Genomic DNA, 25093 nt, shown 5'->3' on the forward strand with positions numbered 1-25093 from the left:
TCTGTCCCTTTTCTCTCTCTATCTGTCCCTTTTTTTCTCTCGCTGTCCCTTTTCTCTTTCTCTCTCTCAGTCCCTTTTCTCTCACTCTCTCTCTCTGTCCCTTTTCTGTCTCTCTATCTGTCCCTTTTCACTCTCTATCTGTCCCTTTTCTCTCTCTCTCTGTCTGTCCCTTTTCTCTCTCTCTCTCTGTCCTATTTCTCTCTCTATCTGTCCTTTTTTTTCTCTCGCTGTCCCTTTTCTCTTTCTCGCTCTCAGTTCCCTTTTCTCTCACTCTCTGTCTGTCCCTTTTCTGTCTCTGTATCTGTCCCTTTTCACTCTCTATCTGTCCCTTTTCTCTCTCTCTCTATCTGTCCCTTTTCTCTCTCTCTCTGTCCCTTTTCTCTCTCTATCTGTCCCTTTTTTTCTCTCGCTGTCCCTTTTCTCTTTCTCTCCATCAGTCCTTTTTCTCTCACTCTCTCTCTCTCTGTCCCTTTTATCTCTCTCTCTTTCTGTCCCTACTCACTGTCTAAATGTCCCTTTTCTCTCTCTCTCTCTCTGTCCCTTTTCTCTCTCTCTCTGTCCCTTTTCTCTCTCTCTCTCTCTGTCACTTTTCTCTCTCTCTCTGTCCCTTTTCTCTCTCTCTTTCTGTCCCTTTTCACTCTCTATCTGTCCCTTTTCTCTCTCTCTCTCTGTCCCTTTTCTCTCTCTCTCTGTCCCTTTTCTCTCTCTATCTGTCCCTTTTTTTTCTCTCGCTGTCCCTTTCCTCTTTCTCTCTATCAGTCCTTTTTCTCTCACTCTCTCTCTCTGTCCCTTTTTCCTCTCTCTCTTTCTGTCCCTTTTCACTGTCTAATTGTCCCTTTTCTCTCTCTCTCTCTCTGTCCCTTTTCTCTCTCTCTCTGTCCCTTTTCTCTCTCTCTGTCCCTTTTCTCTCGCTCTCTGTCCCTTTTCTCTCTCTCGGTCCCTTTTCTCTCTCTCTCTGTCCCTTTTCTCTCTCTCTATCTGTCCCTTTCTCTCTCTCTCTGTCTCTTTTCTCTCTCTCTTTCTGTCCCTTTTCTGTCTCTATCTGTCCTTTTTTTTCTCTCGCTGTCCCTTTTCTCTTTCTCGCTCTCAGTTCCCTTTTCTCTCACTCTATCTCTGTCCCTTTTCTCTCTCTCTTTCTGTCCCTTTTCATTCTCTATCTGTCCGTTTTCTCTCTCTCTCTGTCCCTTTTCTCTCTCTCTCGCTGTCCCTTTTCTCTCTCTGTCCCTTTTTCTCTCTCTCTTTCTGTCCCTTTTCTCTATCTCTGTCTTTCCCTTTTCTCTCTCTCTCTGTCCCTTTTCACTCTCTCTCTGTCCCTTTTCTCTCTCTCTCTGTCCCTTTTCTCTCTCTCTCTGTCCCTTCTCTCGCTCTCTGTCCCTTTTCTCTCTCTCTATCTGTCCCTTTTCTCTCTCTCTCTCTCTGTCCCTTTACTCTCTATCTCTTTGTGCCTTTTCTCTCTCTCTCTCTGTGCCTTTTCGTTCTCTGTCTCTGTCCCTGTTCTTTCTGTGTGTCCCTTTTCTCGCGCTCTCTGTCCCTTTTCTCTCTCTCTCTCTCTGTCCCTTTTCTCTCTCTCTCTCTGTCCCTTTTCTTTCTCTCTTCGTCCCTTTTCTCTCTCTCTTTCTGTCCCTTTTCTCTCTCTCCGTCCCTTTTCTCTCTCTTTCATTCCCTTTTCTCTCTCTATCTGTCCCTTTTTTTCTCTCGCTGTCCCTTTTCTTTCTCTCTCTCAGTCCCTTTTCTCTCACTCTCTCTCTCTGTCCCATTTCTATCTCTCTCTTTCTCTCTCTTTTCACTCTGTATCTGTCCCTTTACTCTCTCTCTCTGTCCCTTTTCTCTCTCTCTCTCTCTGTCCCTTTTCTCTCACTCTCTCTCACTCTGTCCCTTTTCTTTCTCTCCCCGTCCCTTTTCTCTCTCGCTTTCTGTTCCTTTTCTCTCTCTCTCTCTCTGTCCCATTTCTCTCACTCTCTCTCTCTGTCCCATTTCTTTCTCTCACCGTCTCTTTTCTCTCTCGCTTTCTGTCCCTTTTCACTCTCTCTCTGTTCCTTTTCTCTCTCTCTCTCTGTCCCATTTCTTTCTCTATCTATCCCTTTTTTTCTCTCGCTGTCCCTTTTCTCTTTCTCTCTCGCTGTCCCTTTTCTCTTTCTCTCTCTCTGTCCCTTTTCTCTCACTCTCTCTCTCTGTCACTTTTCTTTCTCTCCCCGTCCCTTTTCTCTCTCGCTTTCTGTCCCTTTTCACTCTCTCCGTCCCTTTTCTCTCTCTCTTTCTGTCCCTTTTCTCTCTCTCCGAAACTCTTCTGTCTCTCTTTCTGTCCCTTTTCTCTCTCGATCTGTCCCTTTTTTTCTCTCGCTGTCCCTTTTCACTCTCTATCTGTCCCTTTTCTCTCTCTCTCTCTCTCTCTCTCTCTGTCCCTTTTCTTTCTCTCCCCGTCCCTTTTCTCTCTCGCTTTCTGTCCCTTTTCACTCTCTCTCTGTTCCTTTTCTCTCTCTCCCTGTCCCTTTTCTCTCTCTCTTTCTGTCCCTTTTCACTCTCTGTCTGTCCCTTTTCTCTCTCTCTCTCTGTCCCATTTCTCTCTCTATCTGTCCCTTTTCTCTTTCTCTCTCTCTGTCCATTTTCTCTCACTCTCTGTCTCTCTGTCCCTTTTCTTTCTCTCCCCGTCCCTTTTCTCTCTCGCTTTCTGTCCCTTTTCTCCCTCTCCGTCCCTTTTCTCTCTCTCTTTCTGTCCCTTTTCTCTCTCTATCTGTCCCTTTTTTTCTCTCGCTTTCCCTTTTCTCTTTCTCTCTCTCAGTCCATTTTGTCTCACTCTCTCACTCTGTCCCTTTTCTTTCTTCTCCGTCTCTTTTCTCTCTCTCTTTCTGTCCCTTTTCTCTCTCTCCGTCCCTCTTCTGTCTCTCTTTCTGTCCCTTTTCTCTCTCTATCTGTCCCTTTTATCTCTCGCTGTCCGTTTTCTCTTTCTCTCTCTCAGTCCCTTTTCTCTCTCTCTTTCTGTCCCTTTTCTCTCTCTCTCTCTGTCCCTTTTCTCTCTCTCTCTGTCCCTTTTCTCTCTCTCTTTCTGTCCCTTTTCACTCTCTATCTGTCCCTTTTCTCTCTCTCTCTGTCCCCTTTCTCTCTATCTGTCCCTTTTTTTTTCTCGCTGTCCCTTTTCTCTTTCTCTCTCTCAGTTCCCTTTTCTCTCACTCTCTCTCTGTCCCTTTTCTCTCTCTCTTTCTGTCCCTTTTCATTCTCTATCTGTCCCTTTTCTCTCTCTCTCTGTCCCTTTTCTCTCTCTCTCTGTCCCTTTTCTCTCTCTCTTTCTGTCCCTTTTCATTCTCTATCTGTCCCTTTTCTCTCTCTCTCTCTCTGTCCCTTTTCTCTCTTTCTCGCTGTCCCTTTTCTCTCTCTCTTTCTGTCCCTTTTCTCTCTCTCTTTCTGCCCCTTTTCTCTCTCTCTCTCTCTGTCCCTTTTCTCTCTCACTCTGTCCCTTTTCTCTCTCTATCTGTCCCTTTTGTTCTCTCGCTGTCCCTTTTCTCTTTCTCTCTCTCAGTCCATTTTATCTCACTCTCTCTCTCTGTCCCTTTTTTTTCTCTCTCCGTCTCTTTTCTGCCTCTCTTTCTGTCCCTTTTCTCTCTCTCCGTCCCTCTTCTGTCTCTCTTTCTGTCCCTTTTCACTCTCTATCTGTCCCTTTTTTTCTCTCTCTGTCCCTTTTCTTTCTCTCTTCGTTCTTTTCTCTCTCTCTTTCTGTCCCTTTTCTCTCTCTCCGTCCCTTTTCTCTCTTTCTTTCTGTCCCTTTTCTCTCTCGATCTGTCCCTTATTTTGTCTCACTGTCCCTTTTCTCTTTCTCTCTCTCAGCCCCTTTTCTCTCACTGTCTCTCTCTGTCCCTTTTCTCTCTCTCTTTCTGTCGCTTTTCACTCTCGTTCTGTGCCTTTTCTCTCTCTATCTGTACCTTTTTTTTCTCGGGCTGTCCCTTTTCTCTTTCTCTCTCTCAGTACCTTTTCTCTCTCACTCTCTCTCTGTCCCGTTTCTTTCTCTCTCCGTCCCTTTTCTCACTCTCTTCCTGTCCCTTTTCTCTCTTTCTTTCTACCCTTTTCTATCTCTATCTGTCCCTTTTTTCTCTCGCTGTCCCTTTTCTCTTTCTCTCTCTGTCCCTTTTCTCTCTCTCTCTCTCGCTGTCCCTTTTCTCTCTCTCTCTGTCCCTTTTCTCTCTCTCTCTCTCTGTCCCTTTTCTCTTTCTCTCTCTCTGTCCCTTTTCTCTCACTCTCCCTCTCTGTCCCTTTTCTTTCTCTCTCCGTCCCTTTTCTCTCTCTCTTTCTGTCCCTTTTCTCTCTCTCCGTCCCTTTTCTCTCTCTCTTTCTGTCCCTTTTCTCTCTCTATCTGTCCCTTTTCTTCTCTCGCTGTCCCTTTTCTCTTTCTCTCTCTCAGTACCTTTTCTCTCTCTCTCTCTGTCCCTTTTCTTTCTCTCTTCGTCCCTTTTCTCTCTACTTTCTGTCCCTTTTCTCTCTCTCCGTCCCTTTTCTCTCTCTCTTTCTGTCCCTTTTCACTCTCGATCTGCCCCTTATTTTGTCTCACTGTCCCTTTTCTCTTTCTCTCTCTCTCTGCCCCTTTTCTCTCACTCTCTCTCTCTGTCCCTTTTCTCTCTCTCTCTGTCCCTTTTCTCTCTCTCTCTCTGTCCCTTTTCACTCTTTCTCTGTCCCTTTTCTCTCTCTCTCTGTCCCTTTTCTCTCTCTCTATCTGTCCCTTTCTCTCTCTCTCTGTCTCTTTTCTCTCTCTCTTTCTGTCCCTTTTCTGTCGCTATCTGTCCTTTTTTTTCTCTCGCTGACACTTTTCTCTTTCTCGCTCTCAGTTCCCTTTTCTCTCACTCTATCTCTGTCCCTTTTCTCTCTCTCTTTCTGTCCCTTTTCATTCTCTATCTGTCCGTTTTCTCTCTCTCCCTGTCCCTTTTCTCTCTCTCTCGCTGTCCCTTTTCTCTCTCTGTCCCTTTTTCTCTCTCTCTTTCTGTCCCTTTTCTATATCTCTGTCTTTCCCTTTTCTCTCTCTCTCTGTCCCTTTTCACTCTCTCTCTGTCCCTTTTCTCTCTCTCTCTCTGTCCCTTTTCTCTCTCTCTCTGTCCCTTCTCTCGCTCTCTGTCCCTTTTCTCTCTCTCTATCTGTCCCTTTTCTCTCTCTCTCTCTGTCCCTTTACTCTCTATCTCTTTGTGCCTTTTTTCTCTCTCTCTCTGTGCCTTTTCGTTCTCTCTCTCTGTCCCTGTTCTTTCTGTGTGTCCCTTTTCTCTCTCTCTCTGTCCCTTTTCTCTCTCTCTTTCTGTCCCTTTTCTCTCTCTCTCTCTGTCCCTTTTCTTTCTCTCTTCGTCCCTTTTCTCTCTCTCTTTCTGTCCCTTTTCTCTCTCTCCGTCCCTTTTCTCTCTCTTTCATTCCCTTTTCTCTCTCTATCTGTCCCTTTTTTTCTCTCGCTGTCCCTTTTCTTTCTCTCTCTCAGTCCCTTTTCTCTCACTCTCTCTCTCTGTCCCATTTCTCTCTCTCTCTTTCTCTCTCTTTTCACTCTGTATCTGTCCCTTTACTCTCTCTCTCTGTCCCTTTTCTCTCTCTCTCTCTCTGTCCCTTTTCTCTCACTCTCTCTCACTCTGTCCCTTTTCTTTCTCTCCCCGTCCCTTTTCTCTCTCGCTTTCTGTTCCTTTTCTCTCTCTCTCTCTGTCCCATTTCTCTCACTCTCTCTCTCTGTCCCATTTCTTTTTCTCACTGTCTCTTTTCTCTCTCGCTTTCTGTCCCTTTTCACTCTCTCTCTGTTCCTTTTCTCTCTCTCTCTCTGTCCCATTTCTCTCTCTATCTATCCCTTTTTTTCTCTCGCTGTCCCTTTTCTCTTTCTCTCTCGCTGTCCCTTTTCTCTTTCTCTCTCTCTGTCCCTTTTCTCTCACTCTCTCTCTCTGTCCCTTTTCTTTCTCTCCCCGTCCCTTTTCTCTCTCGCTTTCTGTCCCTTTTCACTCTCTCCGTCCCTTTTCTCTCTCTCTTTCTGTCCCTTTTCTCTCTCTCCGAAACTCTTCTGTCTCTCTTTCTGTCCCTTTTCTCTCTCTATCTGTCCCTTTTTTTCTCTCGCTGTCCCTTTTCACTCTCTATCTGTCCCTTTTCTCTCTCTCTCTGTCCCTTTTCTCTCTCTCTCTCTGTCCCATTTCTCTCACTCTCTCTCTCTCTCTCTGTCCCTTTTCTTTCTCTCCCCGTCCCTTTTCTCTCTCGCTTTCTGTCCCTTTTCACTCTCTCTCTGTTCCTTTTCTCTCTCTCCCTGTCCCTTTTCTCTCTCTCTTTCTGTCCCTTTTCACTCTCTGTCTGTCGCTTTTCTCTCTCTCTCTCTGTCCCATTTCTCTCTCTATCTGTCCCTTTTGTTCTCTCGCTGTCCCTTTTCTCTTTCTCTCTCTCTGTCCCTTTTCTCTCACTCTCTGTCTCTCTGTCCCTTTTCTTTCTCTCCCCGTCCCTTTTCTCTCTCGCTTTCTGTCCCTTTTCTCCCTCTCCGTCCCTTTTCTCTCTCTCTTTCTGTCCCTTTTCTCTCTCTATCTGTCCCTTTTTTTCTCTCGCTGTCCCTTTTCTCTTTCTCTCTCTCAGTCCATTTTGTCTCTCTCTCTCACTCTGTCCCTTTTCTTTCTTCTCCGTCTCTTTTCTCTCTCTCTTTCTGTCCCTTTTCTCTCTCTCCGTCCCTCTTCTGTCTCTCTTTCTGTCCCTTTTCTCTCTCTATCTGTCCCTTTTATCTCTCGCTGTCCGTTTTCTCTTTCTCTCTCTCAGTCCCTTTTCTCTCTCTCTTTCTGTCCCTTTTCTCTCTCTCTCTCTGTCCCTTTTCTCTCTCTCTCTGTCCCTTTTCTCTCTCTCTTTCTGTCCCTTTTCACTCTCTATCTGTCCCTTTTCTCTCTCTCTCTGTCCCCTTTCTCTCTATCTGTCCCTTTTTTTTTCTCGCTGTCCCTTTTCTCTTTCTCTCTCTCAGTTCCCTTTTCTCTCACTCTCTCTCTGTCCCTTTTCTCTCTCTCTTTCTGTCCCTTTTCATTCTCTATCTGTCCCTTTTCTCTCTCTCTCTGTCCCTTTTCTCTCTCTCTGTCCCTTTTCCCTCTCTCTTTCTGTCCCTTTTCATTCTCTATCTGTCCCTTTTCTCTCTCTCTCTCTCTGTCCCTTTTCTCTCTTTCTCGCTGTCCCTTTTCTCTCTCTCTTTCTGTCCCTTTTCTCTCTCTCTTTCTGCCCCTTTTCTCTCTCTCTCTCTGTCCCTTTTCTCTCTCACTCTGTCCCTTTTCTCTCTCTATCTGTCCCTTTTGTTCTCTCGCTTTCCCTTTTCTCTTTCTCTCTCTCAGTCCATTTTATCTCACTCTCTCTCTCTGTCCCTTTTTTTTCTCTCTCCGTCTCTTTTCTGTCACTCTTTCTGTCCCTTCTCTCTCTCTCCGAAACTCTTCTGTCTCTCTTTCTGTCCCTTTTCACTCTCTATCTGTCCCTTTTTTCTCTCTCTGTCCCTTTTCTTTCTCTCTTCGTTCTTTTCTCTCTCTCTTTCTGTCCCTTTTCTCTCTCTCCGTCCCTTTTCTCTCTTTCTTTCTGTCCCTTTTCTCTCTCGATCTGTCCCTTATTTTGTCTCACTGTCCCTTTTCTCTTTCTCTCTCTCAGCCCCTTTTCTCTCACTCTCTCTCTCTGTCCCTTTTCTCTCTCTCTTTCTGTCGCTTTTCACTCTCGTTCTGTGCCTTTTCTCTATCTGTACCTTTTTTTTCTCGGGCTGTCCCTTTTCTCTTTCTCTCTCTCAGTACCTTTTCTCTCTCACTCTCTCTCTGTCCCGTTTCTTTCTCTCTCCGTCCCTTTTCTCACTCTCTTCCTGTCCCTTTTCTCTCTTTCTTTCTACCCTTTTCTATCTCTATCTGTCCCTTTTCACTCTCTATCTGTCCCTTTTCTCTCTCTCTCTCTGTCCCCTTTCACACTCTATCTGTCCCTTTTTTTCTCTCGCTGTCCCTTTTCTCTTTCTCTCTCTCAGTCCCTTTTCTCTCTCTCTTTCTGTCCCTTTTCACTCTCTATCTGTCCCTTTTCTCTCTCTCTCTGTCCCTTTTCTCTCTCTATCTGTCCCTTTTTTTCTCTCGCTGTCCCTTTTCTCTTTCTCTCTCTCAGTCCCTTTTCTCTCACTCTCTCTCTGTCCCTTTTCTTTCTCTCTCCGTCCCTTTTCTCTCTCGCTTTCTGTCACTTTTCGCTCTGTCTGTCCCATTTCTTTCTCTCTCTCCGTCCCTTTTCTCTCTCTCTTTCAGTCCCTTTTCTCTCTCTATCTGTCCCTTTTTTTCTCTCGCTGTCCCTTTTCTTTCTCTCTCTCAGTCCCTTTTCTCTCACTCTCTCTATATGTCCCATTTCTCTCTCTCTCTTTCTCTCCCTTTTCACTCTCTCTCTGTCCCTTTTCTCTCTCTCTCTCTGTCCTGTTTCTCTCTCTCTCGCTGTCCCTTTTCTCTCTCTCTTTCTGTCCCTTTTCTCTCTCTCTTTCTGTCCCTTTTCTCTCTCTCTCTGTCCCTTTTCTCTCTCTCTCTCTCGCTGACCCTTTTCTCTCTCTCTCTGTCCCTTTTTTCTCTCTCTCTCTCTCTGTCCCTTTTCTCTTTCTCTCTCTCTGTCCCTTTTCTCTCACTCTCCCTCTCTGTCCCTTTTCTTTCTCTCTCCGTCCCTTTTCTCTCTCTCTTTCTGTCCCTTTTCTCTCTCTCCGTCCCTTTTCTCTCTCTCTTTCTGTCCCTTTTCTCTCTCTATCTGTCCCTTTTCTTCTCTCGCTGTCCCTTTTCTCTTTCTCTCTCTCAGTACCTTTTCTCTCTCTCTCTCTGTCCCTTTTCTTTCTCTCTTCGTCCCTTTTCTCTCTACTTTCTGTCCCTTTTCTCTCTCTCCGTCCCTTTTCTCTCTCTCTTTCTGTCCCTTTTCACTCTCGATCTGCCCCTTATTTTGTCTCACTGTCCCTTTTCTCTTTCTCTCTCTCTCTTCCCCTTTTCTCTCACTCTCTCTCTCTGTCCCTTTTCTCTCTCTCTTTCTGTGCCTTTTCACTCTCTCTCTCTGTCCCTTTTCTCTCGCTCTCTCTGTCCCTTTTCTCTCTCTCTCTGTCCCTTTTCTCTCTCTCTCTCTGTCCCTTTTCACTCTTTCTCTGTCCCTTTTCTCTGTCTCTCTGTCCCTTTTCTCTCTGTATCTGTCTCTTTTTTTCTCTCGCTGTCCCTTTTCTCTTTAGCTCTCTCAATCCCTTTTCTCTCACTCTCTCTGTCCGTTTTCTTTCTCTCTCCGTCCCTTTTCTCTCTCTCGTTCTCTTCCTTTTCTCTCTCTCCGTCCCTTTTCTCTCTCTTTTCTGTCCCTTTTCTCTCTCTATCTGTCCTCTTTTTTTCTCTCCCTGCCCCTTTTCTGTTTTTCCCTCTCAGTCCCTTTTCTCTCACTCTCTCTCTGTCCCTTTTCTCTGTCTCTTTCAGTCCCTTTTCACTCTCTATCTGTCCCTTTTCTCTCTCTCTCTCTCTCTGTCCCTTTTCTCTCTCTCTCTGTCCCTTTTCTCTCTCTCTATCTGTCCCTTTTTTTCTCACGCTGTACCTTTTCTCTTTCTCTCTCAGTCCCTTTTCTCTCACTCTCTCTCTCTGTCCCTATTCTCTGTCTCTTTCTGTCCCTTTTCACTCTCTATCTGTCCCTTTTCTCTCTCTCTCTCTGTCCCCTTTCACTCTCTATCTGTCCCTTTTTTTCTCTCGCTGTCCCTTTTCTCTTTCTCTCTCTCAGTCCCTTTTCTCTCTCTCTTTCTGTCCCTTTTCACTCTCTATCTGTCCCTTTTCTCTCTCTCTCTGTCCCTTTTCTCTCTCTATCTGTCCCTTTTTTTCTCTCGCTGTCCCTTTTCTCTTTCTCTCTCTCAGTCCCTTTTCTCTCACTCTCTCTCTGTCCCTTTTCTTTCTCTCTCCGTCCCTTTTCTCTCTCGCTTTCTGTCACTTTTCGCTCTGTCTGTCCCTTTTCTTTCTCTCTCTCCGTCCCTTTTCTCTCTCTCTTTCAGTCCCTTTTCTCTCTCTATCTGTCCCTTTTTTTCTCTCGCTGTCCCTTTTCTTTCTCTCTCTCAGTCCCTTTTCTCTCACTCTCTCTATATGTCCCATTTCTCTCTCTCTCTTTCTCTCCCTTTTCACTCTCTCTCTGTCCCTTTTCTCTCTCTCTCTCTGTCCTGTTTCTCTCTCTCTCGCTGTCCCTTTTCTCTCTCTCTTTCTGTCCCTTTTCTCTCTCTCTTTCTGTCCCTTTTCTCTTTCTCTCTTTCCATTTTCTCTCTCTCTCTCTGTCCCATTTCTCTCTCTCTTTCTGTCCCTTTTCTCTCTCTATCTGTCCCTTTTTTCTCTCGCTGTCCCTTTTCTCTTTCTCTCTCTCAGTCCCTTTTCTCTCACTCTCCCTCTCTGTCCCTTTTCTGTCTCTCTATCTGTCCGTTTTCACTCTCTGTCGGTCCCTTTTCTCTCTCTCTCTCTCTCTCACTCTCTGTCCCTTTTCTCTCTCTCTCTGTCCCATTTCTCTCTCTATCTGTCCCTTTTTTCTCTCGCTGTCCCTTTTCTTTCTCTCTCTCAGCCCCTTTTCTCTCACTCTCTCTCTCTGTCCCTTTTCTCTCTCTCTTTCTGTCCCTTTTCACTCTCTCTCAGTCCCTTTTCTCTCACTCTCTCTCTGTCCCTTTTCTCTGTCTCTTTCTGTCCCTTTTCACTCTCTCTCTGTCCCTTTTCTCTCCCTCTCTGTCCCTTTTCTCTCTCTCTTTCTGTCCCTTTTCACTCTCTCTCAGTCCCTTTTCTCTCACTCTCTCTCTGTCCCTTTTCTCTGTCTCTTTCTGTCCCTTTTCACTCTCTTTCTGTCCCTTTTTCTCTCTCTATCTGTCCCTTTTATTCTCTCGCTGTCCATTTTCTCTTTCTCTCTCTCAGTCCCTTTTCTCTCACTCTCTCTCTGTCCCTTTTCTTTCTCTCTCCATCCCTTTTCACACTCTTTTGCTGTCCCTTTTCTCTCACGCCGTTGCTTTTCCCTCTTTTTTTCTGTCCCTTTTCTATCACTACCTGTCCCTTTTTTTCTCTCGCTGTCCCTTTTCTCTTTCTCTCTCAGTCCCTTTTCTCTCACTCTCTCTCTCTGTCCCTTTTCTCTGTCTCTTTCTGTCCCTTTTCACTCTCTATCTGTCCCTTTTCTCTCTCTCTCTCTGTCCCCTTTCACTCTCTATCTGTCCCTTTTTTCTCTCGCTTTCCCTTTTCTCTTTCTCTCTCTCAGTCCCTTTTCTCTCTCTCTTTCTGTCCCTTTTCACTCTCTATCTGTCCCTTTTCTCTCTCTCTCTGTCCCTTTTCTCTCTCTATCTGTCCCTTTTTTTCTCTCGCTTTCCCTTTTCTCTTTCTCTCTCTCAGTCCCTTTTCTCTCACCTCTCTCTGTCCCTTTTCTTTCTCTCTCCGTCCCTTTTCTCTCTCTCTTTCAGTCCCTTTTCTCTCTCTATCTGTCCCTTTTTTTCTCTCGCTGTCCCTTTTCTTTCTCTCTCTCAGTCCCTTTTCTCTCACTCTCTCTATATGTCCCATTTCTCTCTCTCTCGTTCTCTCCCTTTTCACCCTCTCTCTGTCCCTTTTCTCTCTCTCTCTCTGTCCCTTTTCTCTCTCTCTCGCTGTCCCTTTTCTCTCTCTCTTTCTGTCCCTTTTCTCTCTCTCTTTCTGTCCCTTTTTTCTCTCTCCGTCCCTTTTCTCTCTCTTTCAGTCCCTTTTCTCTCTCTATCTGTCCCTTTTGTTCTCTCGCTGTCCCTTTTCTCTTTCTCTCTCTCAGTCCCTTTTCTCTCAATCTCTCTCTGTCCCTTTTCTTTCTCTCTCCGTCCCTTTTCTCTCTCGCTTTCTGTCCCTTTTCGCTCTGTCTGTCCCTTTTCTTTCTCTCTCTCTGTCCCTTTTCTCTCTCTCTTTCTGTCCCTTTTCTCTCTCTCCGTCCCTTTTCTCTCTCTCTTTCAGTCCCTTTTCTCTCTCTATCTGTCCCTTTTTCTCTCTCGCTGTCCCTTTTCTTTCTCTCTCTCAGTCCCTTTTCTCTCACTCTCTCTATCTGTCCCATTTCTCTCTCTCTCTTTCTCTGCCTTTTCACTCTCTCTCTCTGTCCCTTTTCTCTCTCTCTCTCTGTCCCTTTTCTCTCTCTCTCGCTGTCCCTTTTCTCTCTCTCTTTCTGTCCCTTTTCTCTCTCTCTTTCTGTCCCTTTTCTCTCTCTCTTTCTGTCCCTTTTCTCTCTCTCGCTCTGTCCCTTTTCCCCCTCTCTCTGTCCCTTTTCTCTCTCTCTCTGTCCATTTTCTCTCTCTCTCTGTCCCATTTCTCTCTCTCTATCTGTCCCTTTTCACTCTCTGTCTGTCCCTTTTCTCTCTCTCTATCTCTCTCTGTCCCTTTTCTCTCTCTCTCTCTGTCCCATTTCTCTCTCTATCTGTCCCTTTTTTTTCTCTCGCTTTCCCTTTTCTCTTTCTCTCTCTCTGTCCCTTTCCTCTCACTCTCTCTCTGTCCCTTTTCTCTCACTCTCTCTCTCTGTCCCTTTTCTTTCTCTCTCCGTCCCTTTTCTCTCTCGCTTTCTGTCCCTTTTCTCTCTCTCCGTCCCTTTTCTCTCTCTCTTTCTGTCCCTTTTCTCTCTCTATCTGTCCCTTTTGTTCTCTCGCTGTCCCTTTTCTCTTTCTCTCTCTCAGTCCATTTAATCTCACTCTCTCTCTCTGTCCCTTTTCTTTCACTCTCCGTCTCTTTTCTCTCTCTCTTTCTGTCCCTTTTCTCTCTCTCCGAAACTCTTCTGTCTCTCTTTCTGTCCCTTTTCTCTCTCTATCTGTCCCTTTTTTTCTCTCGCTGTCCCTTTTCTCTTTCTCTCTCTCTCTGTCCCTTTTCTCTCTGTCTCTCTGTCCCTTTTATCTCTCTCTTTCCGGCCCTTTTCACTCTCTATCTGTCCCTTTTCTCTCTCTCTCCCTGTACCTTTTCTCTCTCTATCTGTCCCTTTTCTTTCTCTCTTCGTCCCTTTTCTCTCTCTCTTTCTGTCCCTTTTCTCTCTCTCCGTCCCTTTTCTCTCTCTTTCATTCCATTTTCTCTCTCTATCTGTCCCTTCTTTTCTCTCGCTGTCCCTTTTCTTTCTCTCTCTCAGTCCCTTTTCTCTCACTCTCTCTCTCTGTCCCATTTCTCTCTCTCTCTTTCTCTCCCTTTTCACTCTCTATCTGTCCCTTTTCTCTCTCTCTCTGTCCCTTTTCTCTCTCTCTCTCTCTGTCCCTTTTCTCTCACTCTCTCTCACTCTGTCCCTTTTCTTTCTCTCCCCGTCCCTTTTCTCTCTCGCTTTCTGTCCCTTTTCACTCTCTCTCTGTTCCTTTTCTCTCTCTCTCTCTGTCCCATTTCTCTCTCTATCTGTCCCTTTTTTTCTCTCGCTGTCCCTTTTCTCTTTCTCTCTCGCTGTCCCTTTTCTCTTTCTCTCTCTCTGTCCCTTTTCTTTCTCTCCGTCCCTTTTCTCTCTCTCTTTCTGTCCCTTTTCTCTCTCTCCGAATCTCTTCTGTCTCTCTTTCTGTCCCTTTTCTCTCTCTATCTGTCCCTTTTTTTCTCTCGCTGTCCCTTTTCTCTTTCTCTCTCTCAGTCCCTTTTCTCTCTCTCTTTCTGTCCCTTTTCATTCTCTATCTGTCCCTTTTCTCTCTCTCTCTGTCCCTTTTCTCTCTCTCTCTGTCCCTTTTCTCTCACTCTCTCTCTCTCTGTCCCTTTTCTTTCTCTCCCCGTCCCTTTTCTCACTCGCTTTCTGTCCCTTTTCACTCTCTCTCTGTTCCTTTTCTCTCTCTCTCTCTGTCCCTTTTCTCTCTCTCTTTCTGTCCCATTTCACTCTCTGTCTGTCCCTTTTCTCTCTCTCTCTCTGTCCCATTTCTCTCTCTAGCTGTCACTTTTTTTCTCTCGCTGTCCCTTTTCTCTTTCTCTCTCTCTGTCCCTTTTCTCTCACTCTCTGTCACTCTGTCCCTTTTCTTTCTCTCCCCGTCCCTTTTCTCTCTCGCTTTCTGTCCCTTTTCTCTCTCTCCGTCCCTTTTCTCTCTCTTTCTGTCCCTTTTCTCTCTCTATCTGTCCCTTTTTTCTCTCGCTGTCCCTTTTCTCTTTCTCTCTCTCAGTCCCTTTTCTCTCACTCTCCCTCTCTGTCCCTTTTCTGTCTCTCTATCTGTCCGTTTTCACTCTCTGTCGGTCCCTTTTCTCTCTCTCTCTCTCTCTCTCACTCTCTGTCCCTTTTCTCTCTCTCTCTGTCCCATTTCTCTCTCTATCTGTCCCTTTTTTTCTCTCGCTGTCCCTTTTCTTTCTCTCTCTCAGCCCCTTTTCTCTCACTCTCTCTCTCTGTCCCTTTTCTCTCTCTCTTTCTGTCCCTTTTCACTCTCTCTCAGTCCCTTTTCTCTCACTCTCTCTCTGTCCCTTTTCCCTGTCTCTTTCTGTCCCTTTTCACTCTCTCTCTGTCCCTTTTCTCTCCCTCTCTGTCCCTTTTCTCTCTCTCTTTCTGTCCCTTTTCACTCTCTCTCAGTCCCTTTTCTCTCACTCTCTCTCTGTCCCTTTTCTCTGTCTCTTTCTGTCCCTTTTCACTCTCTTTCTGTCCCTTTTTCTCTCTCTATCTGTCCCTTTTATTCTCTCGCTGTCCATTTTCTCTTTCTCTCTCTCAGTCCCTTTTCTCTCACTCTCTCTCTGTCCCTTTTCTTTCTCTCTCCATCCCTTTTCACACTCTTTTGCTGTCCCTTTTCTCTCACGCCGTTGCTTTTCCCTCTTTTTGTCTGTCCCTTTTCTATCACTACCTGTCCCTTTTTTTCTCTCGCTGTCCCTTTTCTCTTTCTCTCTCAGTCCCTTTTCTCTCACTCTCTCTCTCTGTCCCTTTTCTCTGTCTCTTTCTGTCCCTTTTCACTCTCTATCTGTCCCTTTTCTCTCTCTCTCTCTGTCCCCTTTCACTCTCTATCTGTCCCTTTTTTTCTCTCGCTTTCCCTTTTCTCTTTCTCTCTCTCAGTCCCTTTTCTCTCACCTCTCTCTGTCCCTTTTCTTTCTCTCTCCGTCCCTTTTCTCTCTCGCTTTCTGTTCCTTTTCGCTCTGTCTGTCCCTTTTCATTCTCTCTCTCCGTCCCTTTTCTCTCTCTCTTTCTATCCCTTTTCACTCTCTCCGTCCCTTTTCTCTCTCTCTTTCAGTCCCTTTTCTCTCTCTATCTGTCCCTTTTTTCTCTCGCTGTCCCTTTTCTTTCTCTCTCTCAGTCCCTTTTCTCTCACTCTCTCTATATGTCCCATTTCTCTCTCTCTCGTTCTCTCCCTTTTCACTCTCTCTCTGTCCCTTTTCTCTCTCTCTCTCTGTCCCTTTTCTCTCTCTCTCGCTGTCCCTTTTCTCTCTCTCTTTCTGTCCCTTTTCTCTCTCTCTTTCTGTCCCTTTTCACTCTCTCCGTCCCTTTTCTCTCTCTTTCAGTCCCTTTTCTCTCTCTATCTGTCCCTTTTGTTCTCTCGCTGTCCCTTTTCTCTTTCTCTCTCTCAGTCCCTTTTCTCTCAATCTCTCTCTGTCCCTTTTCTTTCTCTCTCCGTCCCTTTTCTCTCTCGCTTTCTGTCCCTTTTCGCTCTGTCTGTCCCTTTTCTTTCTCTCTCTCCGTCCCTTTTCTCTCTCTCTTTCAGTCCCTTTTCTCTCTCTATCTGTCCCTTTTTTTCTCTCGCTGTCCCTTTTCTTTCTCTCTCTCAGTCCCTTTTCTCTCACTCTCTCTATCTGTCCCATTTCTCTCTCTCTCTTTCTCTCCCTTTTCACTCTCTCTCTCTGTCCCTTTTCTCTCTCTCTCTCTGTCCCTTTTCTCTCTCTCTCGCAGTCCCTTTTCTCTCTCTCTTTCTGTCCCTTTTCTCTCTCTCTTTCTGTCCCTTTTCTCTCTCTCTTTCTGTCCCTTTTCTCTCTCTCGCTCTGTCCCTTTTCCCCCTCTCTCTGTCCCTTTTCTCTCTCTCTCTGTCCATTTTCTCTCTCTCTCTGTCCCATTTCTCTCTCTCTATCTGTCCCTTTTCACTCTCTGTCTGTCCCTTTTCTCTCTCTCTATCTCTCTCTGTCCCTTTTCTCTCTCTCTCTCTGTCCCATTTCTCTCTCTATCTGTCCCTTTTTTTCTCTCGCTGTCCCTTTTCTCTTTCTCTCTCTCTGTCCCTTTCCTCTCACTCTCTCTCTGTCCCTTTTCTCTCACTCTCTCTCTCTGTCCCTTTTCTTTCTCTCTCCGTCCCTTTTCTCTCTCGCTTTCTGTCCCTTTTCTCTCTCTCCGTCCCTTTTCTCTCTCTCTTTCTGTCCCTTTTCTCTCTCTATCTGTCCCTTTTGTTCTCTCGCTGTCCCTTTTCTCTTTCTCTCTCTCAGTCCATTTAATCTCACTCTCTCTCTCTGTCCCTTTTCTTTCACTCTCCGTCTCTTTTCTCTCTCTCTTTCTGTCCCTTTTCTCTCTCTCCGAAACTCTTCTGTCTCTCTTTCTGTCCCTTTTCTCTCTCTATCTGTCCCTTTTTTTCTCTCGCTGTCCCTTTTCTCTTTCTCTCTCTCAGTCCCTTTTCTCTCTGTCTCTCTGTCCCTTTTATCTCTCTCTTTCCGGCCCTTTTCACTCTCTATCTGTCCCTTTTCTCTCTCTCTCCCTGTACCTTTTCTCTCTCTATCTGTCCCTTTTGTTCTCTCGCTGTCCCTTTTCTCTTTCTCTCTCTCAGTCCCTTTTCTCTCACTCTCTCTCTCTGTCCCTTTTCTTTCTCTCTTCGTCCCTTTTCTCTCTCTCTTTCTGTCCCTTTTCTCTCTCTCCGTCCCTTTTCTCTCTCTTTCATTCCATTTTCTCTCTCTATCTGTCCCTTCTTTTCTCTCGCTGTCCCTTTTCTTTCTCTCTCTCAGTCCCTTTTCTCTCACTCTCTCTCTCTGTCCCATTTCTCTCTCTCTCTTTCTCTCCCTTTTCACTCTCTATCTGTCCCTTTTCTCTCTCTCTCTGTCCCTTTTCTCTCTCTCTCTCTCTGTCCCTTTTCTCTCACTCTCTCTCACTCTGTCCCTTTTCTTTCTCTCCCCGTCCCTTTTCTCTCTCGCTTTCTGTCCCTTTTCACTCTCTCTCTGTTCCTTTTCTCTCTCTCTCTCTGTCCCATTTCTCTCTCTATCTGTCCCTTTTTTTCTCTCGCTGTCCCTTTTCTCTTTCTCTCTCGCTGTCCCTTTTCTCTTTCTCTCTCTCTGTCCCTTTTCTTTCTCTCCGTCCCTTTTCTCTCTCTCTTTCTGTCCCTTTTCTCTCTCTCCGAATCTCTTCTGTCTCTCTTTCTGTCCCTTTTCTCTCTCTATCTGTCCCTTTTTTTCTCTCGCTGTCCCTTTTCTCTTTCTCTCTCTCAGTCCCTTTTCTCTCTCTCTTTCTGTCCCTTTTCACTCTCTATCTGACCCTTTTCTCTCTCTCTCTGTCCCTTTTCTCTCTCTCTCTGTCCCTTTTCTCTCACTCTCTCTCTCTCTGTCCCTTTTCTTTCTCTCCCCGTCCCTTTTCTCACTCGCTTTCTGTCCCTTTTCACTCTCTCTCTGTTCCTTTTCTCTCTCTCTCTCTGTCCCTTTTCTCTCTATCTTTCTGTCCCATTTCACTCTCTGTCTGTACCTTTTCTCTCTCTCTCTCTGTCCCATTTCTCTCTCTAGCTGTCACTTTTTTTCTCTCTCTGTCCCTTTTCTCTTTCTCGCTCTCTGTCCCTTTTCTCTCACTCTCTGTCACTCTGTCCCTTTTCTTTCTCTCCCCGTCCCTTTTCTCTCTCGCTTTCTGTCCCTTTTCTCTCTCTCCGTCCCTTTTCTCTCTCTTTCTGTCCCTTTTCTCTCTCTATCTGTCCCTTTTTTTTCTCTCGCTGTCCCTTTTCTCTTTCTCTCTCTCAGTCCATTTTATCTCACTATCTCGCTCTGTCCCTTTTCTTTCTTCTCCGTCTCTTTTCTCTGTCTCTTTCTGTCCCTTTTCTCTCTCTCCGTCCCTCTTCTGTCTCTCTTTCTGTCCCTTTTCTCTCTCTATCTGTCCCTTTTATCTCTCGCTGTCCCTTTTCTCTTTCTCTCTCTCAGTCCCTTTTCTCTCTCTCTTTCTGTCCCTTCTCTCTCTCTCTCTCTGTCCCTTTTCTCTCTCTCTCTGTCCCTTCTCTCTCTCTCTTTCTGTCCCTTTTCACTCTCTATCTGTCCCTTTTCTCTCTCTCTCTGTCCCTTTTCTCTCTCTATCTGTCCCTTTTTTTTCTCGCTGTCCCTTTTCTCTTTCTCTCTCTCAGTTCCCTTTTCTCTCACTCTCTCTCTGTCCCTTTTCTCTCTCTCTTTCTGTCCCTTTTCATTCTCTATCTGTCCCTTTTCTCTCTCTCTCTGTCCCTTTTCTCTCTCTCTCTCTCTGTCCCTTTTCTCTCTCTCTCTGTCCCTTTTCTCTCTCTCTTTCTGTCCCTTTTCATTCTCTATCTGTCCCTTTTCTCTCTCTCTCTGTCCCTTTTCTTTCTTTCTCGCTGTCCCTTTTCTCTCTCTCTCTTTCTGTCCATTTTCTCTCTCTCTTTCTGCCCCTTTTCTCTCTCTCTCTCTGTCCCTTTTCTCTCTCTCTCTGTCTCTTTTCTCTCTCTCTTTCTGTCCATTTTCTCTCTCTCTTTCTGCCCCTTTTCTCTCGCTCTCTCTGTCCCTTTTCTCTCTCTCTCTGTCCCTTTTCTCTCTCTCTCTCTTTCCCTTTTCTCTCTCTCTCTCTGTCCCTTTTCTCTCTCTCTTTCTGTCCCTTTTCTCTCTCTATCTGTCCATTTTTTTCTCTCGCTGTCCCTTTTCTCTTTCTCTCTCTCAGTCCCTTTTCTCTCACTCTCTCTCTCTGTCCCTTTTCTGTCTCTCTATCTGTCCCTTTTCACTCTCTATCTGTCCCTTTTCTCTCTCTCTCTGTCTGTCCCTTCTCTCTCTCTCTCTCTGTCCCATTTCTCTCTCTATCTGTCCCTTTTTTTCTCTCGCTGTCCCTTTTCTCTTTCTCTCTCTCAGTCCCTTTTCTCTCACTCTCTCTCTCTGTCCCTTTTCTTTCTCTCTCTGTCCCTTTTCTCTCTCGCTTTCTGTCCCTTTTCTCTCTCTCCGTCCCTCTTCTGTCTCTCTTTCTGTCCCTTTTCTCTCTCTATCTGTCCCTTTTATCTCTCGCTGTCCCTTTTCTCTTTCTGTCTCTCAGTCCCTTTTCTCTCTCTCTTTCTGTCCCTTTTCTCTCTCTCTCTCTGTCCCTTTTCTCTCTCTCTCTGTCCCTTCTCTCTCTCTCTTTCTGTCCCTTTTCACTCTCTATCTGTCCCTTTTCTCTCTCTCTCTGTCCCTTTTCTCTCTCTATCTGTCCCTTTTTTTTCTCGCTGTCCCTTTTCTCTTTCTCTCTCTCAGTTCCCTTTTCTCTCACTCTCTCTCTGTCCCTTTTCTCTCTCTCTTTCTGTCCCTTTTCATTCTCTATCTGTCCCTTTTCTCTCTCTCTCTGTCCCTTTTCTCTCTCTCTCTGTCCCTTTTCTCTCACTCTCTCTCTCTCTGTTCCTTTTCTTTCTCTCCCCGTCCCTTTTCTCACTCGCTTTCTGTCCCTTTTCACTCTCTCTCTGTTCCTTTTCTCTCTCTCTCTCTGTCCCTTTTCTCTCTATCTTTCTGTCCCATTTCACTCTCTGTCTGTCCCTTTTCTCTCTCTCTCTCTGTCCCATTTCTCTCTCTAGCTGTCACTTTTTTTCTCTCGCTGTCCCTTTTCTCTTTCTCTCTCTCTGTCCCTTTTCTCTCACTCTCTGTCACTCTGTCCCTTTTCTTTCTCTCCCCGTCCCTTTTCTCTCTCGCTTTCTGTCCCTTTTCTCTCTCTCCGTCCCTTTTCTCTCTCTTTCTGTCCCTTTTCTCTCTCTATCTGTCCCTTTTTTCTCTCGCTGTCCCTTTTCTCTTTCTCTCTCTCAGTCCCTTTTCTCTCACTCTCCCTCTCTGTCCCTTTTCTGTCTCTCTATCTGTCCGTTTTTACTCTCTGTCGGTCCCTTTTCTCTCTCTCTCTCTCTCTCTCACTCTCTGTCCCTTTTCTCTCTCTCTCTGTCCCATTTCTCTCTCTATCTGTCCCTTTTTTTCTCTCGCTGTCCCTTTTCTTTCTCTCTCTCAGCCCCTTTTCTCTCACTCTCTCTCTCTGTCCCTTTTCTCTCTCTCTTTCTGTCCCTTTTCACTCTCTCTCAGTCCCTTTTCTCTCACTCTCTCTCTGTCCCTTTTCTCTGTCTCTTTCTGTCCCTTTTCACTCTCTCTCTGTCCCTTTTCTCTCCCTCTCTGTCCCTTTTCTCTCTCTCTTTCTGTCCCTTTTCACTCTCTCTCAGTCCCTTTTCTCTCACTCTCTCTCTGTCCCTTTTCTCTGTCTCTTTCTGTCCCTTTTCACTCTCTTTCTGTCCCTTTTTCTCTCTCTATCTGTCCCTTTTATTCTCTCGCTGTCCATTTTCTCTTTCTCTCTCTCAGTCCCTTTTCTCTCACTCTCTCTCTGTCCCTTTTCTTTCTCTCTCCATCCCTTTTCACACTCTTTTGCTGTCCCTTTTCTCTCACGCCGTTGCTTTTCCCTCTTTTTTCTGTCCCTTTTCTATCACTACCTGTCCCTTTTTTTCTCTCGCTGTCCCTTTTCTCTTTCTCTCTCAGTCCCTTTTCTCTCACTCTCTCTCTCTGTCCCTTTTCTCTGTCTCTTTCTGTCCCTTTTCACTCTCTATCTGTCCCTTTTCTCTCTCTCTCTCTGTCCCCTTTCACTCTCTATCTGTCCCTTTTTTTCTCTCGCTTTCCCTTTTCTCTTTCTCTCTCTCAGTCCCTTTTCTCTCTCTCTTTCTGTCCCTTTTCACTCTCTATCTGTCCCTTTTCTCTCTCTCTCTGTCCCTTTTCTCTCTCTATCTGTCCCTTTTTTTCTCTCGCTTTCCCTTTTCTCTTTCTCTCTCTCAGTCCCTTTTCTCTCAATCTCTCTCTGTCCCTTTTCTTTCTCTCTCCGTCCCTTTTCTCTCTCGCTTTCTGTTCCTTTTCGCTCTGTCTGTCCCTTTTCTTTCTCTCTCTCTGTCCCTTTTCGCTCTCTCTTTCTGTCCCTTTTCTCTCTCTCCGTCCCTTTTCTCTCTCTCTTTCAGTCCCTTTTCTCTCTCTATCTGTCCCTTTTTTTCTCTCGCTGTCCCTTTTCTTTCTCTCTCTCAGTCCCTTTTCTCTCACTCTCTCTATCTGTCCCATTTCTCTCTCTCTCTTTCTCTCCCTTTTCACTCTCTCTCTCTGTCCCTTTTCTCTCTCTCTCTCTGTCCCTTTTCTCTCTCTCTCGCTGTCCCTTTTCTCTCTCTCTTTCTGTCCCTTTTCTCTCTCTCTTTCTGTCCCTTTTCTCTCTCTCGCTCTGTCCCTTTTCCCTCTCTCTCTGTCCCTTTTCTCTCTCTCTCTGTCCATTTTCTCTCTCTCTCTGTCCCATTTCTCTCTCTCTATCTGTCCCTTTTCACTCTCTGTCTGTCCCTTTTCTCTCTCTCTATCTCTCTCTGTCCCTTTTCTCTCTCTCTCTCTGTCCCATTTCTCTCTCTATCTGTCCCTTTTTTTCTCTCGCTGTCCCTTTTCTCTTTCTCTCTCTCTGTCCCTTTCCTCTCACTCTCTCTCTGTCCCTTTTCTCTCACTCTCTCTCTCTGTCCCTTTTCTTTCTCTCTCCGTCCCTTTTCTCTCTCGCTTTCTGTCCCTTTTCTCTCTCTCCGTCCCTTTTCTCTCTCTCTTTCTGTCCCTTTTCTCTCTCTATCTGTCCCTTTTGTTCTCTCGCTGTCCCTTTTCTCTTTCTCTCTCTCCGTCCATTTAATCTCACTCTCTCTCTCTGTCCCTTTTCTTTCACTCTCCGTCTCTTTTCTCTCTCTCTTTCTGTCCCTTTTCTCTCTCTCCGAAACTCTTCTGTCTCTCTTTCTGTCCCTTTTCTATCTCTATCTGTCCCATTTTTTCTCTCGCTGTCCCTTTTCTCTTTCTCTCTCTCAGTCCCTTTTCTCTCTGTCTCTCTGTCCCTTTTATCTCTCTCTTTCCGGCCCTTTTCACTCTCTATCTGTCCCTTTTCTCTCTCTCTCCCTGTACCTTTTCTCTCTCTATCTGTCCCTTTTGTTCTCTCGCTGTCCCTTTTCTCTTTCTCTCTCTCAGTCCCTTTTCTCTCACTCTCTCTCTCTGTCCCTTTTCTTTCTCTCTTCGTCCCTTTTCTCTCTCTCTTTCTGTCCCTTTTCTCTCTCTCCGTCCCTTTTCTCTCTCTTTCATTCCATTTTCTCTCTCTATCTGTCCCTTCTTTTCTCTCGCTGTCCCTTTTCTTTCTCTCTCTCAGTCCCTTTTCTCTCACTCTCTCTCTCTGTCCCATTTCTCTCTCTCTCTTTCTCTCCCTTTTCACTCTCTATCTGTCCCTTTTCTCTCTCTCTCTGTCCCTTTTCTCTCTCTCTCTCTGTCCCTTTTCTCTCACTCTCTCTCACTCTGTCCCTTTTCTTTCTCTCCCCGTCCCTTTTCTCTCTCGCTTTCTGTCCCTTTTCACTCTCTCTCTGTTCCTTTTCTCTCTCTCTCTCTGTCCCATTTCTCTCTCTATCTGTCCCTTTTTTTCTCTCGCTGTCCCTTTTCTCTTTCTCTCTCGCTGTCCCTTTTCTCTTTCTCTCTCTCTGTCCCTTTTCTTTCTCTCCGTCCCTTTTCTCTCTCTCTTTCTGTCCCTTTTCTCTCTCTATCTGTCCCTTTTTTTCTCTCGCTGTCCCTTTTCTCTTTCTCTCTCTCAGTCCCTTTTCTCTCTCTCTTTCTGTCCCTTTTCACTCTCTATCTGTCCCTTTTCTCTCTCTCTCTGTCCCTTTTCTCTCTCTCTCTGTCCCTTTTCTCTCACTCTCTCTCTCTCTGTCCCTTTTCTTTCTCTCCCCGTCCCTTTTCTCACTCGCTTTCTGTCCCTTTTCACTCTCTCTCTGTTCCTTTTCTCTCTCTCTCTCTGTCCCTTTTCTCTCTATCTTTCTGTCCGATTTCACTCTCTGTCTGTCCCTTTTCTCTCTCTCTCTCTGTCCCATTTCTCTCTCTAGCTGTCACTTTTTTTCTCTCTCTGTCCCTTTTCTCTTTCTCGCTCTCTGTCCCTTTTCTCTCACTCTCTGTCACTCTGTCCCTTTTCTTTCTCTCCCCGTCCCTTTTCTCTCTCGCTTTCTGTCCCTTTTCTCTCTCTCCGTCCCTTTTCTCTCTCTTTCTGTCCCTTTTCTCTCTCTATCTGTCCCTTTTTTTTCTCTCGCTGTCCCTTTTCTCTTTCTCTCTCTCAGTCCATTTTATCTCACTATCTCGCTCTGTCCCTTTTCTTTCTTCTCCGTCTCTTTTCTCTGTCTCTTTCTGTCCCTTTTCTCTCTCTCCGTCCCTCTTCTGTCTCTCTTTCTGTCCCTTTTCTCTCTCTATCTGTCCCTTTTATCTCTCGCTGTCCCTTTTCTCTTTCTCTCTCTCAGTCCCTTTTCTCTCTCTCTTTCTGTCCCTTTTCTCTCTCTCTCTCTGTCCCTTTTCTCTCTCTCTCTGTCCCTTCTCTCTCTCTCTTTCTGTCCCTTTTCACTCTCTATCTGTCCCTTTTCTCTCTCTCTCTGTCCCTTTTCTCTCTCTATCTGTCCCTTTTTTTTCTCGCTGTCCCTTTTCTCTTTCTCTCTCTCAGTTCCCTTTTCTCTCACTCTCTCTCTGTCCCTTTTCTCTCTCTCTTTCTGTCCCTTTTCATTCTCTATCTGTCCCTTTTCTCTCTCTCTCTGTCCCTTTTCTCTCTCTCTCTCTCTGTCCCTTTTCTCTCTCTCTCTGTCCCTTTTCTCTCTCTCTTTCTGTCCCTTTTCATTCTCTATCTGTCCCTTTTCTCTCTCTCTCTGTCCCTTTTCTCTCTTTCTCGCTGTCCCTTTTCTCTCTCTCTCTTTCTGTCCATTTTCTCTCTCTCTTTCTGCCCCTTTTCTCTCTCTCTCTCTGTCCCTTTTCTCTCTCTCTCTGTCTCTTTTCTCTCTCTCTTTCTGTCCATTTTCTCTCTCTCTTTCTGCCCCTTTTCTCTCTCTCTCTGTCCCATTTCTCTCTCTCTCTGTCCCTTTTTTCTCTCTCTCTCTCTTTCCCTTTTCTCTCTCTCTCTCTGTCCCTTTTCTCTCTCTCTTTCTGTCCCTTTTCTCTCTCTATCTGTCCATTTTTTTCTCTCGCTGTCCCTTTTCTCTTTCTCTCTCTCAGTCCCTTTTCTCTCACTCTCTCTCTCTGTCCCTTTTCTGTCTCTCTATCTGTCCCTTTTCTTTCTCTCTCTGTCCCTTTTCTCTCTCGCTTTCTGTCCCTTTTCTCTCTCTCCGTCCCTCTTCTGTCTCTCTTTCTGTCCCTTTTCTCTCTCTATCTGTCCCTTTTATCTCTCGCTGTCCCTTTTCTCTTTCTGTCTCTCAGTCCCTTTTCTCTCTCTCTCTTTCTGTCCCTTTTCTCTCTCTCTCTCTGTCCCTTTTCTCTCTCTCTCTGTCCCTTCTCTCTCTCTCTTTCTGTCCCTTTTCACTCTCTATCTGTCCCTTTTCTCTCTCTCTCTGTCCCTTTTCTCTCTCTATCTGTCCCTTTTTTTTCTCGCTGTCCCTTTTCTCTTTCTCTCTCTCAGTTCCCTTTTCTCTCACTCTCTCTCTGTCCCTTTTCTCTCTCTCTTTCTGTCCCTTTTCATTCTCTATCTGTCCCTTTTCTCTCTCTCTCTGTCCCTTTTCTCTCACTCTCTCTCTCTCTGTCCCTTTTCTTTCTCTCCCCGTCCCTTTTCTCACTCGCTTTCTGTCCCTTTTCACTCTCTCTCTGTTCCTTTTCTCTCTCTCTCTCTGTCCCTTTTCTCTCTCTCTTTCTGTCCCATTTCACTCTCTGTCTGTCCCTTTTCTCTCTCTCTCTCTGTCCCATTTCTCTCTCTAGCTGTCACTTTTTTTCTCTCGCTGTCCCTTTTCTCTTTCTCTCTCTCTGTCCCTTTTCTCTCACTCTCTGTCACTCTGTCCCTTTTCTTTCTCTCCCCGTCCCTTTTCTCTCTCGCTTTCTGTCCCTTTTCTCTCTCTCCGTCCCTTTTCTCTCTCTTTCTGTCCCTTTTCTCTCTCTATCTGTCCCTTTTTTCTCTCGCTGTCCCTTTTCTCTTTCTCTCTCTCAGTCCCTTTTCTCTCACTCTCCCTCTCTGTCCCTTTTCTGTCTCTCTATCTGTCCGTTTTCACTCTCTGTCGGTCCCTTTTCTCTCTCTCTCTCTCTCTCTCACTCTCTGTCCCTTTTCACTCTCTCTCTGTCCCTTCTCTCTCTCTCTCTCTGTCCCATTTCTCTCTCTATCTGTCCCT

Source organism: Chiloscyllium punctatum, chromosome 13 (assembly GCF_047496795.1).
Source record: "Chiloscyllium punctatum isolate Juve2018m chromosome 13, sChiPun1.3, whole genome shotgun sequence".
In the NCBI taxonomy this organism is placed as follows: domain Eukaryota; kingdom Metazoa; phylum Chordata; class Chondrichthyes; order Orectolobiformes; family Hemiscylliidae; genus Chiloscyllium; species Chiloscyllium punctatum.